The 13,648-nt window shown below is 38.8% G+C and overlaps 1 protein-coding gene across 5 annotated transcripts in view; it reads right to left on the bottom strand.

Moving 5' to 3' along the window:
- The window catches only part of ART3 (ADP-ribosyltransferase 3 (inactive)), a 101,670-nt gene that overhangs the window by 39,036 nt on the left and 48,986 nt on the right, over positions 1-13,648 (bottom strand). The gene's annotated exons all lie outside the window — the stretch shown is intronic.

Consider the following 13,648-nt stretch of genomic DNA (forward strand, 5'->3'; position numbering starts at 1 on the left):
AGAATAGTGGTCACCCTGGGTAGTAGCTAGTAACTGGAAAGGGCACAGAGGAGCATCTCAGATGTTAGCTGGGTTCTGCTTTTTGCTATGGATGCCAATTACATTGACAAATTCAGTTTGTGAAAATTCAGTGAGCTATATACTTATGATATGTGTATTTTTTTGTACACACATATATTACTTCAAGAAAACATTTTAAATTATCATGAAATACACCTATATTTACAAAATCCAACTCTACTCTTTAGAATCGAGATACGTTCCAACCTTTTCCCACCTCACTGGCTTGGCAATCCAAGATTAAATACACAGCACAGACTCACTCCCAGAAATAATATGATTTTTAAAAAGCAGGAGTTTGGTTAGAAAGAAAAGAGAAAGTTTGCATGTTTTCAAGCCTTAGGCTCACAACAACCTGCTTTTAAGTTCCAAGCATGTAGGCCTACAGGAAATGAGGTAGAGAAGTTCTCCTGTCGCTGGCCTCCATTCCTGTTTTGTTCCAGTTTTTAACTAAATTTCTTTCATTCATTCATTGAACAAATATTTGAGTCCTTACAATGTGCTAGGAACTGTTTTAGGTACTAGAGGTATACCAGTGAACAAAATGGATAAATATCTTGCCTTTGTGAAGTTTATATTCTTGTGAGAGAAGGTAGTCAAATAACTAAAATAAGTACGTAAATTATGCAAGTATGTTAGAATGTAGTGAGTGCTATGGTTTTGGCTTTTGTTTATAAGTAGCACAAAGGAGACTAGGAGCGCATGGAGTGTTTGCAATTTAAATTGGATTGTTAGGGAAGACTCACTGAAAGGTGGTATTTGAGCAAAGACTTGAAAGAGATCAGCCATGAAGACTGTGGCAGTCAAACACAGTGAATAGCACCTACTAAAGCCCTGAGACAAGAGAATGCCTACTTTTGTTTGAGGAATAGTAAGCAGGCCAATATGGTTGGAACATACAAGATAAGGTCAGAGATGTAAGGGGGTGGTGGGAAGACCATGTCAATCTTTGTAGGCCACTGTAAGAACACTGGCTTTCACTCTAAGAGAAAAGGAGCAAATCACAGGTTTTAAAAAGAGGTATAAGATGATCTGATTTATTTTTTAAGAGGATCACTCTGGCTGTTATGCTGAGAATGGTCTGTAGCGTGAATGTAAGAAGACTAAATGACAGGTTATTATAATAATGCAAGCAGAGATTATGGTGGCTTGAATCAGGAAGGCAGCATTAAACGTAATGAGAAGTAGATGTGTGTGTATGTGTGTTGTTGCTGTTGCTGAGGTGGTATGAAGTGGATGTCTGAGTGTATGTTTATGTTGTTGCTTTGTTGTTTCTTTGGTTGTTAGAAACAGGGCATTTTTATTTGAGCCTGTTAAAAATCCGACTTTTGTAGATTAGACACAGTATTTCCTGATACGATAAGAAAAAGCATTTGTGGGTTCTAAAAGTCTACTGTATTTTCAAAAATGTAATAACTCACAAAAAAGTAAATGGAAATGATCTATAAAGACATCAATTTATTATACAGTTAAAGTGCTTGTAATCTCAGAGATTTGGAAGCCAGGGCAGGAGGATGGCTTGAAGCCAGGAGTCCTGGCCTGGGCAACACAGGGAGACCTTGTCTCTACAAAAAAATTTTAAAAATTAGCCAGGTGCAGTGGCACATGTCGGTAGTCCTAGCTACTTGGGAGGCTAAGACAGGAAGATCTCTTGAGCCCAGGAGTTCCAGATTACAGTGACCTATGATGGTGCCACTGCACCCCAGCCTGGTCAACAGAGTAAGACCCTGTCTCAAAAACAAAAACAAAAAAAAATGTTTAGACTTAAATGCAGGATATAATTTGAAGATTGAGGCAACAGGATGTACTGACAAACTAGATGTGGGCTGCAAGAAAAAGAGGGGAGTAAAGAATAGTTCCAAGATTTTTAGCTTGAATAGCTGGAAGGATGGAGTTGTCATTGATTGACATGGAGAAGATCATGTGTGGAAAAAGTATCCTGGAACTCAAGTGAAGAAAATATTTACAAAAGAAAGGAAAGATCAAATGTGTTAAAAGCTTCTGATAGGTCAAGTAAGATGAGGACTGAGAACTGACCATTGGATTTAGCAATGTGGAGGATATTGAAAGTTTTGATTAAGAGCAGGTCTGATAGAACAGTGGAGATGAAAGCCTGGTTAGAATGGCCTAAGAAAGAATGAAAAGAGGAATTGGAGATGGTTAATAGCTTCAACTCTTTCAAGGAGTTTTTCTATAAAGGACATAAAAGGAATGAGGCAGTATAGCTTGATGATGGGACCAGGGAAAAGGTAAAGAAGAGAGTCCAAGAATTTTTTTTTTTTTTTTTGAGATGGAGTCTCGCTCTGTCACACAGGCTGGAGTGCAGTGGCACGATCTCAGCTCACTGCAGCCTCCGCCTCCCTATCTCGGCTCACTGCAGCCTCTGCCTCCCCAGTTCAAGCGATTCTCCTGCCTCAGACTCCAGAGTAGCTGCCCACTACCAAGCCTGGTTAATTTTTGTATTTTTAGTAGAGACGGGGTTTCACCATGTTGGCCAGGCTGGTCTTGAATTCTTGGCCTCAAATGATCCGCCTGCCTTGGCCTTCCAAAGTGCTGAGATTATAGGCATGAGCCACTGTGCTTGGTCAGAAATATTTTTAAAGACAGAAAAAAACCAGCATGTTGGATATGATCTAGTAGATAGAGGAAAAAACTAATAATATAGCAAAGAGATGGTAGAATGATTGGGTCAATCTTCTTGAGTAGGCAAAAGGGGATGAGACATAGCATACAAGCAGATGAGGTGGCCTTAGATAAGAGCAGGAGAGGTTCATCTAATATGAACAGGAGGAAAGGCACAGTATATTGGCAGATGCTGGAAAGAAGTGGGTTGCAATAAAAATTCTTTTCTACTTGCTTCAATTTTCTCAAAAAAGTAGTAACAAAAGATGATGGTTTAAGTGACAGAGATTTGAAGAAATTGGAGAAAGAATGAAATAGTCATCTAGAAAAGGAGAAGAGTGAATGCCTTATGATTGCTGGGCTGCATTAAGGGACTACTTGAATTTAAAATGAAATCACTTAAGATGGTTGTATTTTTCTCCAGCTACATTCAGTTCCATGGTAGATGCAGACTAAGCTAAATTGGATTGAATAAAGACTGTAGCTTTTTCAAGCAAGGATAAAATGATTATTTTATTGAATGATTATGGGCAAAAGATCTGAACTGACACTTCACAAAGGAAGATATATAAATGACAAACAAGTAGAAAACAATGTTCAACATTATTAGCATCAGGTAAATGCAAATTAAAACCACTATACATCCACTAGAATGGCTAAAATTAAAGACTAACAACATAAAATGTTGATGAGAATATGGAGCTACTGAAACTTTCATACATTACTGATGGGAATGCAAGATGATACAGCTATTTTTTAAACAATTTGGCAGTTTTCATAAAGTTAAACTTATATATTTACCATATGACCCAGTAATTCTACTTACAGGAATTCATTATACTTAAAAGAAATTATTAAAGTGTATGTTCACACCTGTCAAATGTTCACAGCAGGTTGATTCATAACAGTCAAAAGGTAGAAACAACCCAAATGTCATCAACTGGTAAATGGATAAACAAATGAAATAACACTCAGCAATAAAAAGGAACAAATGTCCTCAAAATGTTAAAACATAGGGTTACTACATGATCCAGAAATTCCACTCCTAGGCATATATCTTGGGTATATGCCCAAGATCCAGAAATTCCACTCTGAGGCCTACATCTTAGGTATGTTATATGTGCACACAATCACTTGTGCACAAATGTTCATAGCAGTATTATCTATAATATAATATAAATATAAATATATCTATAAATATAATAGTCAAATGTGGTCTAGATTTCAATCCAAATGTCCACCAACTAGTAAATGGATATACAAACTGTGATATACCCACACACTGGAATATTATTCCACAATAAAAAGGAATTAAGGCCGGATGCAGTGGCTCATGCCTGTAATCCCAGGACTTTGGGAGGCCGAGGCAGGCGGATCACTTGAGATCAGGAGTTCGAGACTGGCCTGGCTAACATGGTGAAACCCTGTATCTACTAAAAATACAAAAATTAGCCAAGTGTGGTGGCGCGTGCCTGTAATCCCAGCCATTAGGGAGTCTGAGGCAGGAAAATCGCTTGAACCCGGAAGGTGAAGGTTGCAGTGAGCTGAGATAGTGCCACCGCACTCCAGCCTGGGTGACAGAGACAGACTCTGTCTCAAAAAAAAAAGGAATTAAGTACTGATACATTTACATGAAATGTCCAGAGTAGACAGATCTATACAGACAGAAAGTAGATTAATGATTTTTTTAGGGCTGGACGTATAATGGGGAAATGAGGAAGACTGTTAATGCGTGCTAGGCTTCTTTTTAGAGTAATGAAAACATTTCATCTCCCCAAAAAAGTCACCACATGTCCTTTGTAGTCAATCTCCTCCCTTCACCCAAGGCTCTGGAAGTCACTGATCTTCTTCCTGTCACCAGTTTTGCCTTTCCCAGCATGACATGTTAACTATTATCATACAGTCAGTATGTAATTTTTTATGACTAACTTCTTAGCATAACACTATGAAATCTATCAATGTTGTTGCATGTATCAGTAGTTCTAAAAATGATTGCAGTGATGGTTGCACAAATCTGTACACACAATAAAAACTATTTAAGCCATGCACAGTGGTTGGAGTAGCTAAAGGAGGATCACTTGAGCCTAGGAGTTCAATGCCACTGGGGCAACACAGTGAGACCTCATTTCTTAAAAACAAAAACAAAAACAAAACCCATACAAGTGAATACTTTACATGAATGAATTTTTTTTCTTTTAAACTTTTATTTTAGGCTCAAGGGTACATGTGTAGGTTTGTTATATAGGTAAACTCGTGTCAGAGGGGTTTGTTGTACCGATTACTTCATCACCCAAGTACTAAGCCTAGTACACAACAGTTATTTTTTTTTGATCCTCTATCCTCTTCCCCTTCCCACCCTCCACCCTCAAGTAGGCCCCACTGCCTGTTGGTCCCCGCTTTGTGTCCATGTGTTCTCATGATTTGGCTTCCACTTACAAGTGAGAACATGTGATATTTGGTTTTCTGTTCCCGCATTAGTTTGCTAAGGATAATGGCCTCTAGCTTCATCCATGTTCCTGTAGAGGACATAATCTCATTCTTTTTTATGGCTGCATAGTATTACATGGTGTATATGTACCACATTTTCTTTATCCAGTCTTCCTTAATGAATGGTATTGTATGTGAATTATATCTCAACAAACATGCTTTGAAAAAGAATAAACTATTAATACATGCCACAATATGGGCATGAGGGAACACATTTTTTGGGTGATGAAATGTTTTATATCATGATTGTAGTAATGTTACATGATGATATACATTTGTCAAAAGTCACAGAACTGTACACTTCAAATTTGTGAATTTTATTTACATAAATCATACCTAAATAAGGCAAATTTTAACAAACAACAACAAAAACTATCTTGCCTACATACTCCCTGAAATTTGTGTACCCCCAGATATATATGTATCCCAATTTGAAAACTACCACAGTAAAGTATCTGTAATGCAATGGCCCATGAAAGATGAGGAAAGAGAACTAGGTGAGTCAAAGGAGCCTAGGGTTGTGGTAAGATAAATACGAGGTATTTATATCTTAGAGACTGGATGCCAAGGCAGGACATTGCAGTGGTGAGTGCAAATTTCTATCAGCCAAAGACCAAGCAGGATCAGATACCTCGGGGAAGGCCAATGACCGCTAGAGGTCAGCACCAGAACAAGATATTTCTTCAATGGCAGGCCACTGCTCTTAGGAAGAAAAAGAACTCTGAATTTCAATATTTATTCAAAGAAAACTTTCAACTTTGAAGTGACTAAATTTTAATTGACAAGGTTAAGTGTTTTTACTGTTACCAAATTTTAACTGACAAGATTAGTGTTTTACATGGGGGTTTGTGAACTACATTGATTTCCAATAAAGAGAAATACATATTCCTTTTTGCACATGATTCTTCACACTATGACATACTGACACTGGGAAAAATTGTAGTTTGTTCTCTGTTCTCTGTTAGTTCTAGCTGTTAGTCTGGTCTCCAGCAATGGTGACATTTAATTGCTAGCTCAGTAATTTAGTGTTTTTTTATAGATTTTGGGAAACTGTTTGCTAAATTCCCCCATCATAGCCTCCTGGCATTGGGCATTCTAAAGACAAACAATTTCTATGTCCTTTCACCCTGTTCGGTGGGCCTCCCACAAACTCAAGATGCACTCCTTTGCCCTTGGCGGGCATCTTCTTAAAGAAGATCATAAACTGGTTTGTACCCCAGTTACCTTCCCTAAGCCCAAAGGGAAACCTAGGAATTCTATCATGACAACTTTGATTTTAGAAAACTGGAATCTTTTGTCCTTTCCCAACTCATTCTGCTACTTTGTTATGTTCAACTTGTTAAATATAATGCTTTTTCTAAGAGACCCTAAAAATTCTCCAGTTTGCCCAAGTGATGGTGGCAGCCACTCCAGTTGGCCTGCCATCATCCCAGCTGTGGCAGGAAGGTGTGGCCAGGGCTGCCTGTTCCACAGAGCAGGCAGGAGCCCTGCCCTCCTGGGCAGGGGTGCAACCGCCCAAACTATGGCAGCAGACTCAGGTATCCCTGCACTCTTGGGGGCCTGGGAAGGCCCCCCTGCCCTCACAAGCTTAAAAGTGCCTGCTCCCACTGCTTGGCTTCTCCCTGCTGTTGGCTCCTGCTCCAATCTTGGAGCAAAGTCAGGCTGAGCCTGGGTGTCATGAGCAGTGGGAGGCAGAGTCCCAGGTGGAAGGGGGTGGGTCTCCAGTAAGGTCCTTCTGTCAGGTCAGGGAGGGCCTGAAGGCTGGGGCCCAGGCTGCCAGTTCCACTGACTGGAGTGGACACTGGTGCCTTTTCCAGGCCTGCCCATGACCACCCATGGGCCAACCAGTGTGCACTTCCTCCCTTCTGAGGCCCATAAATAGCCGGGCTCAGCCAGAGCTGAGCAGACGATGGGATGACCAGCAGCAGAGAGGAGCTACCCTCTCTGCTAATTACGCTCTCTGCTAATAGCTTCAGAGATCTGCAGAGACTGCCGAATGACCTGCCTGCAGAGAAAAGCAGACCTCAGGATGACCAGCGAGCAGAGAGGAGCTGCCATCTCCAGGGCCTCCTCTCTGTTGAGAGCTGAACACTTGACAGACGACCTGCCTGCCCACAGAGGGGAGCTACCCACTGTGGGTCTCCTTCTGAGCAGTTATAGCACTAAATAAATCTCCTCTTCTTCTTCCTCACCCTTCATTTGTCTGCATACCTCATTCTTCCTGGACGCAGGACAAGAAATGGGGCAAAGGCCCCACTGGCAACAGAGGTTTACAGGGGAAGAAAATCAACACCCCAAAGATCCTATAACACAAGGAGAAGTATGAAAAGAAAAAATCTCTGCTGCTAAAAGATTCCCTGAAAATTACTAGGGTGTTTCTAAACCCCTACATCAATGCTTTCTAGGGTTTCAGTCCAGAGGAGCCACAGGAGTCTGAATTCTCTTTTCTCCTTTTCTCTGTTCTAGAATCAGGTCTTCCACTCCCAATTCCTGTTAGGCATACTTCCTATGTGCTATTTCTTTCACCTTTATCCTATGTACTTCTTATTCTGGCATTATCAACCTTTTCCTTCCTTCAGACTACTAAGGATAATCTTAAAGGTTACGGAGTACAGACAGACTTTATAAAGGGAATGAAACACATATCTATTTAGTATTTTCAAAATAATGCGTATTATCCCTACACCATTCAATATATAATGATTAGATTGCTTTATTATATTTAATATATTGATGTTATATAATACAACATATTCATATATGTATATATTATTATAATGTAATATTATATTTGTGGACACATCCTATTGGTAGATTTTAGGCCTCTAGGCTTTAATTCTCAACTTTCTTTCCCCCTATTTCAGTGAGAGAGACACATTCTTATCAAGGACAAGGAGCCTCTATGGTAATGATTTCAACGAGTGTGTGTGTGTGTGTGTGTGTGTGTGTGTGTGTGTGTGTGTTGGAGGGTTATATCAGAGTGTGGGAGGTTCAGGAGGTCCTTGAATAAGGCCATTTCATTATACCATTAATGAGAAAAAAAACTGATTCTCAGCCAGGACCACTGTCTGTGTGGAGTTTGTACATTCTCCCCATGTCTGTGTGGGTTTCTCCAGGGACTCTGGTTTCCTCCCACATCCCAAAGATCGTCATGTTAAGTGAACAGGTTTGGAAATGAATGAATGAACACCAATTATTGTAAAATAAAAATTCCAAAAGTATACAATAATAATACAAATGCACAAGATTAAATGATTCAGTACAAAAGCACTCAGTGAGCTCGCCATATTTGTAATTGTTTGTTTTTGAACTTTGTGGTGGTAAGCGGTGTGCCTCACAATTTTTGCTTTGCAAACACTTCCTCCTTGATTGAACTCACCACCACTATGGCTACCATTACTCACGCCTGTAATCCCAGCACTTTGGGAGGCCAAGGTGGGCAGATCACTTGAGCTCAGGAGTTCGAGACCAGCCTGGCCAACATGGTGAAACCCCGTCTCTACTAAAAATACAAAAATTAGCCAGGCATGGTGGCAGGTGCCTGTAATCCCAGCTACTCAGGACGCTGAGGCAGGAGAATCGCTTGAACCTGGAAGGTGGAGGTTGCTGTGACCCATGATCTTGCCACTGCACTCCAGCCTGGGTGACAGAGTGAGACCCTGTCTCAAAAAAAAAAAAAAATTTACTCAGTATTCCAACTCCCATCTTTCTACCAACACTGATAATTGAAGCAATATTGTTAGTATATTTTAAAGCATCCACTTTCAATATTCTCTTTTTGGTACTCATTTTGTAATAAGAGGACGTTAGCACTGTTACCCTTCCCTTCACCTCCTTTCTGCCTTTCACCTCCCAGCTTCCATCAGTAGTTCTTTTATCTTTATGTTGTCAAAATGTAATAACATTTGCTTTTTGTTCTGTAGCCATGCTTTAAGTAAAGGTCTATTCTAAAATTAAAAATCAAAAGTATAGTTTACTGCAAGTTTATTGCAACCAGCTATATACTCTTTAGTATAAAGACAAGACACAAGTTAGGATTTTATTTCCATCTCTGCTGTTTCAATGTCATGATCACTATTCACACTCAAAACAAAACATTTTTATGTCAAGATCAAATGAATATTCCTTTCCCATACTCCACTAATCCCTTAAAATCATGCCCCACTTTTGTCTCTTTCGTATTTAGATCACTAAAATTTTTTATTTTTCCTTTAGTTTCTGAGTGCCTTTTTTGGTGGTGATGGTAGTGGTGATCGTGGTGGTTGTTGGGAAAAGTAGTATTTGTCTCCATCGTGTACCTAATGTGCTTCTATTTCCAATTCTATTGCTTGGAATCCATTTTGTTCTTATTCTTGAAGACCAGTTCTAACCTGGACAAACTGCTCTCCAGGCCAACAACTAGGAGACTAGAAAATCTTTCAATTGAATCCCTGGGTACTTTTTCCATTTCTTGTACTCTACAGTGGTCTTATTTTTTTAATTTATTTTTTGTCTCATGCTACTGCATCTACAGCTTTTTGCTTCATATTTATCTTTGTTTTGTAGGAATATATTCTGAAATTATTTCCTTAAAAAAGATGCATGGAAGATAAACATTTTCAGTGCTTTCATTTTTGAAATGTGAATCTGATGAACAGTTGGCTAGTATATAATTCTAGGTTCAAAATAATTTTTCCTCAGAACTTTGTATAATACATGAAACTCTAAAAGATTTGTATAAATTCAATGTTTAATGCCAAAATTATTCTATTTTTCACTATCATTGTTTTAAACTAATTTTCAAGTGCAGGCTTTATATTACTTTTAGCTTTCTTGTTTTTATGTTCTCCGAGTCTCTGTCAAATAATGATATATAAATACATGACTACTTAAATACCTATTGGGAAATTCTCATCAAAGGAATATATATGGCACAACCGGAGAGACCTTATTGTAAGTCCGTTTTCTAATTTTTTCAACAAAATTCAGGATTTTTTCCTAGTTTCTTTTTGTGAATCTTGTCTTCCTAACTACAGATTATAAGCTTCTTTTAATCTCATTTTAAACTCCTCATTTCTCTCCCCATTACTCCCAGCTTAAAATGGTATAAGGTACAGAGAATATATTCAAGACCTAGTTAAGAGAGATTTGGTCAGTGATGCTTTTAACTCTTTCTGAATTATGTCTTGAATCTAGTATATGCTTATTTATAATTGTAACAAGTTTTTGCAATGACTCATTCCTTCATTACATTTAATCTACAAATGTTTACTGAGCACCTACTATAGGCTAAGCACTATTCTAGGTGTTGGGATGTTGTCAGTGAACAAAATAAAAATCCCTGCCTCCAGGAAGCTTCCGTCCATGAAGTAGTAGAGAAAAAGAAGGAAGGCAATAAACAATGAAAATCAGAAATTAGTAATTACGCAGTGAAAGAGATAAAGAATGAAGAAGTGTGAAGTGTGGGGAGTTGGGGCACACTATAGTATTAAATAGAGTGGTCAAGGTAGGCCTCACTGAGAGAGTGAAATTTAGCAAAGACCTGAAGGAGGTAAGGGACTTAAATAAGTGATTAGCTGTAGGAAAGCATTCCTTACAGAGAGAATAGCTAGAAGTGTATTGTTCAATGGCCACTAGCCACCACATGTAGCTACTGAGCATTTGAATGTGACTTGGGGCCGGGCTCGGTGGCTCACGCCTGTAATCCCAGCACTTTGGGAGGCTGAGGTGGGCGGATCACGAGGTCAGGAGATCAAGACCATCCTGGCTAACACAATGAAACCCCATCTCTACTAAAAATACAAAAAATTAGCCAGGCATGGTGGCAGGCACCTGTAGTCCCAGCTACTCGGGAGGCTGAGGCAGAAGAATGGCGTGAACCCGAGAGGCGGAGCTTGCCGAGAGCCGAGATCGCACCACTGCACTCCAGTCTGGGCAACAGAGCGAGACTCTGTCTCAAAAAAAAAAAAAAAAAAAGATTTATTTTTCTTTCACATAAGGATGAGATGCTCTGAGATGCTTAAATCTCTGCAAAATGGTGGATCATTTTTAAATGCTTAGCAATAATGATAATTTATAACAATAGCTAGGCTTTATTAACTACTTAATTACACACAAGGCACTGTATATTTTATATTGACTAAACTGTATAGTTCTCATAATAAACCTAAAAAAATAGTTATTAACTTTTTTCCCAAGGTTGGAAACCCCCATGAAGTAACTATCATTAGAACATAAGTCAAATTTAAAAGAAAACTAAAGATACTTAATGCTTTTTAATGTAAGCTTACTCTCTCTGGAACAGGATATCTTAGCTTTTAAAAAATAGGAAGCAAAACTAAAAGGGGTAATCCCTCTTGCAGATAAGAACAGTGGATGATTACATGAGTAGGTCTGGTAGCTTTCTTACATGAGACCATCATCCATAATGACTTTCTCTTCTGAAGTAACTCTTTAGTGAGTTCCTGTCTATTCCTACTCCAAATACCAAACTCAAATGCTCTCTTCTTAGCATTTACATAAAACTAACAAAAGGCTACCTTCAAACTGTTCCAGAAACATTGCCATCTAAAATTGTCCTTTAGGGAAAGAGACTCTAGAAATTCGTGTAAAAATCCACTTCAGTGGTTCAGAATCCTTATTCTTTGGCATTCTTCTCATTTACTCTTTAAACCAACATTTACTGAGCCCCTAACTAAAGTGACAATTCAGTTGAAGACTAAAGAAGTAGGAGTTAGGGAAACAAAGAAAGGAGGGCCTTCCAGTCAGATAAAAAAGTATGTACAAGGCACTGATGGCATACATAGCACATGTTCAAGAAAATGCAAGCCATTTAATACAGCTGGACAGCATGATATGTTTTATGGAACACAAAGAGTTAAAAAGTTGGGGAGGAAAGAGGAATCAGATCATAAAGAGCCTTGTGTGTAATGCTTAGAAATTGGAACTTTACTGAAATGGCAATGGGAAACCATGAAGTAGAGGAGAAACATAATCTGATTGAAAAGGTCACTTTCATAGAACAGAAGAATAAATTACCAAGACATTTTAACGAGAGGCAGGAAGATGTGTTGGGAGATTACCTGAGAAATCCAAGTGAGAAGTGGTGGGAGCTTGACCTAAATCAGTGGTAATAAACCCCAAATCAAAATGATTTGGTATCAATTATATAGCGTAGGGATGTGTAGAGAAATAGTGTATTTTGAGAAAAGGAGTTTAAACTGACCCCCAGATTTCTGGCTAAGGAGTCTGAATGGTTAGGAGCAACATCAAGATAAAAAATATGAGCAGGTTTTAGGGAAAAGAGTTTTATCTCAATGTAATGAGTTTGAGGTTCCAGCCAGATACTGTAGAGAAGCTATCCAATAGGCAACTGACTAGTTCAGAGAAAGATCTGAGATAGTCATTTAAATTTGAGAGTCATTAGCTGCAGTAGTTTGTTACTGTTGCTGTGCAAACTATCATGACTTAGTGGCTTAAAATAATACACATTTCTTATCTTAAAGTTCCTAGATCAGAAGCCTAACATAGATCTCTGTAGGCTAAAATCAAAGTGTTGGCAGGGCTAAGTTACTTTCTGAGAGTCTAAAAGAGAATCAATTTCTTTGCTCATTCAGGTTGTTAGCAGAATGCAGTTCCTTGAAGACTTAAGATTGAGACCTGTGTTTCCTTGTTGACTGTCAGCTGAGGGCTATTCACAGACTCCAGAGGCCACCCACATTCCTTGGTTTGTGGTCCACTTTCTCCATCTTCAAAGCCAATAACAGCAAGTGGAATCTCTCTCATAATCAAATACCTCCTGCCTCTTCCACTGCATCTCTCTAACTGACTGCTCTGTCTTCCTCTTCCACTTTTAAGTGCCCATGTTATTACAGTGGGTCCACCCAATGTATATATGTATTTTGAGGTCCATAACTATAAGTCCAGTGTTCCTTTTGCCATGTAATATAACATATTCACAGATTCCAGGAATTAGGGCATGGAAATCTTTGGGGAATAATTATTCTGCCTACCATGTTAGCCAATAGGTGTGTAGGCTTGCAGATAGAGAGCATAATACCCTAGAGAACACTAGCATTTAGGTGCAGAGAGAGACAAGATTTCAAGAAGGAGATTGAGAAGGAGAATAAGAAGCCTCAAGAAAAGAGATTTTCATGAGAGAGAAAACAGTTGATTGTCACAGGCCAAAATAAATCAAACTGATATGAAATAAAAAGGGTTCTTTGGGCTTGGTTATATATTACCAATGTACTTATGATATCAGTAACTTATGATTCCACAATATTCTACAACAGTATTATGTTCCAAAATAGAAAAACATCTAACATCAGTAGGTTAAGAAGAAAATAGGACAAAGGCTTGAATTTGGGGTATCTTATATGTTAATTAGACTTTATAAACCAGGAACTACGGAAATGAGTTTTTTAAGACCTGACTCCATGCAAGGCAACAGGATGAGATGGAAGATAAATCAGACAAGGTTCCTTGCCCTGGAGGGACC

This window comes from Pan paniscus, chromosome 3 (genome assembly GCF_029289425.2).
Source record: "Pan paniscus chromosome 3, NHGRI_mPanPan1-v2.0_pri, whole genome shotgun sequence".
NCBI classification, from domain to species: Eukaryota; Metazoa; Chordata; class Mammalia; order Primates; family Hominidae; genus Pan; species Pan paniscus.